The sequence below is a fragment of the Miscanthus floridulus genome, chromosome 13 (assembly GCF_019320115.1).
Source record: "Miscanthus floridulus cultivar M001 chromosome 13, ASM1932011v1, whole genome shotgun sequence".
Lineage (NCBI taxonomy): Eukaryota > Viridiplantae > Streptophyta > Magnoliopsida > Poales > Poaceae > Miscanthus > Miscanthus floridulus.
In genome coordinates, this window is record NC_089592.1 from 74,251,614 (window position 1) to 74,254,174 (window position 2,561).

Sequence of the window (2,561 nt, forward strand, 5' to 3'; positions counted from 1 at the left end):
CTACAAGAAATACCCTTATACATGATGATTTACTTTTGTCATAGACAAGCAAAAACACATCACAGTTAACTTACCATGACGATCGAAAAAAATATCATGTATCCCGCGTCATATATTTGCGTGACCAAGATAAGCCATAACCGATAGGCATTTGTGTTCATCATGGAATCCCTGGAAGCCCATCTAGCCTAGGCTAGGCCCGATAGCCTATGACCAAATAGACCGTCATAACCATCTCCACACAGGATGCCATGTAAGGATGTTTCTCCATCACTGATTTGGGTAGCCATGTAAGCACATGTGTTCACAAAATTGACCATCATAGATTATGTAATGAAAATCACATAAAGCCTAATCATTTGGTTAACTCAATTTGCAGTACATTAACACAACTTGTTCTGAACATCATAAAACCTAAGGAAACACTAAATAGGTCATTGTCAACCTTCACATCTATTATAATAGCATTTTGGACAGCCAGTGCATAAGATTGAATTTTTTTGCTGTACAGTGGCACTCCAAAAATCCATTGCTCCAGGTTCCTGGTCTTTGTACTTGCCTCCCTGAAAATACACATGTGCATAGATTAAACTCAAATGTAGGCAAAGTAAACCATAGGCAAGGAACAAGGCATCAAGTCATGTACAATAAGAACAGAGAAGCTACATACATTGGGACATCTACACAAGCATAACAGTGGTCCTATTGTGATCTCTAAGGAACTGAGAGGTGACAAGATCTCTCTCAGCAAGTGTGGTGAACTGACTTATAAAATCTGAGTGGAATCATGTAATGGACATTCTTAGCTTGAGGGCCAAATGCATGAGGCACGTGTATGTGCTTTTAGTTTTTGGATAGCATCATGTACATAGTTGGAACTATTTCTAGCAATATTTGGAACACAGAAAATACTGCTCACAACTTGAAAGAAATAGTGGTAATTTGGTAATTGATCTATAAATAGTTAAATGATCAGTCACTTAGTTTATGCAGATGATGATAAAATTGACTGAAAGTAAATTCACTTGTAAAGTAGAGGCCTACCAATTAACCATATACCAAAAACTACCACATTAGCAAATTGGTGTAAATCAGAGGCTAGAAGCATTCATGTTATGCACCCTTTATTACCTCCTGATTTAGAGTTCTATGTTAGATGAGGGGAAGCGGCATGACCATGCTCCAATAGTTTGAGAATCTTATACTCTGTAATTCAAGGGAAATCTACCAGCTTATGTTCATCACAGGCTTTCTAAAACATAGATAGTTGATCTAAAATGATTAATACAAGAAACTTAAAACCACCATTTGAAAGACCCTGTGCTTGCACACCATTTCTTGTAGTATCATCTTCATCTCCATCTGCTCCTTGGTCAACATAGAAAAAGGAAGATTTAGATCATAGATAGAAGAAAGACATGGCAAAAAATCTGAGAAAGATGATGTCAGAGGAATCACGAGATCCAACCATCATCTGTGTTACCTATTCTGCAGATGATAGGGAAGAACACAGGAGGGGCTTTGGCTAGGGAAGGAAGCACCACCGCTGGGGGAGGGGCTTTTGCCACGCATAGAACTAGCACCCTTCTCACCTACGGACAACCTCCTCTACATCTCATAGCATGGTGAGCCAGTAAAAACCTTGGCAAAAGGATTTCTCGACTAGTGACCTTGGGGCCGCGTGATGTCTGTAGATTCTGGCATGGGCTTCGAGGAGAAGCTATTTTCCTTGGTCGGTTGGGATGCACTTCATGAGTATTCCTGATAGGCTCTGTTTGTAAAGTTCATCACCAATGACGACGAATGTCTTGGAGCGTCGAGCAATTCGTCATGCTTTAGTCCTTTCTAGTGGGAGAACCTCCTCGAGGAGGTAGGCGAGCAGTAGTGCTCTCTAGTCAACCACATTGTTGTCCTGATAGGCTCTGTTCGAGGAGGAAATCGGTGGCATTGTTGTCCTTTTAGGGGACATGATGCAGTTCGATCCCTTAGAATTTGTCCTCGAGCTTGCGCACCTCCTGGCAATATGCCACCGATTTCCTCCTCGAACAGAGCCTATCAGGACAACAATGCGATTGACTAGAGAGCACTACTGCTCGCCTACCTCCTCGAGGAGGTTCTCCCACCGGAAAGGACTAAAGCATGACGAATTGCTCAATGCACCAAGACATTCATCATCATTGGTGATGAACTTTACAAACAGAGCCTATCAGGAATACTCATGAAGTGCATCCCAACCGACCAAGGAAAATAGCTTCTCCTCGAAGCCCATGCCAGAATCTACGGACATCACGCGGCCCCAAGGTCACTGGTTGAGAAATCCTTTTGCCAAGGTTTTTACTGGCTCACCATGCTATGAGATGTAGAGGAGGTTGTCCGTAGGTGAGAAGGGTGCTAGTTCTATGCGCGACAAACTCATCTATCGGCACAGGAGCTTCAGACCATCCCCATCACCTAGCCATTCATGGTCTGGGGCCACGACATGGGTGAACAACTCAAAAAGGCCTCAGGGGGCTTCACTCACCTACTCGTAGCGGGGGACAAATTCACCAAGTGGATAGAGG

General features: G+C 42.9%; 1 long non-coding RNA gene across 1 annotated transcript; it reads right to left on the bottom strand.

The window, feature by feature from the left end:
• Window positions 1–273: 273 nt before the first annotated feature.
• On the bottom strand, window positions 274–1,558 carry LOC136498918 (uncharacterized). Its single transcript, XR_010769836.1, has 3 exons — window positions 1,484–1,558; window positions 1,132–1,362; window positions 274–563 (listed from the first exon to the last, which is right to left on the bottom strand). It is a non-coding gene; the product is annotated as an uncharacterized lncRNA (long non-coding RNA).
• Window positions 1,559–2,561: the final 1,003 nt, after the last annotated feature.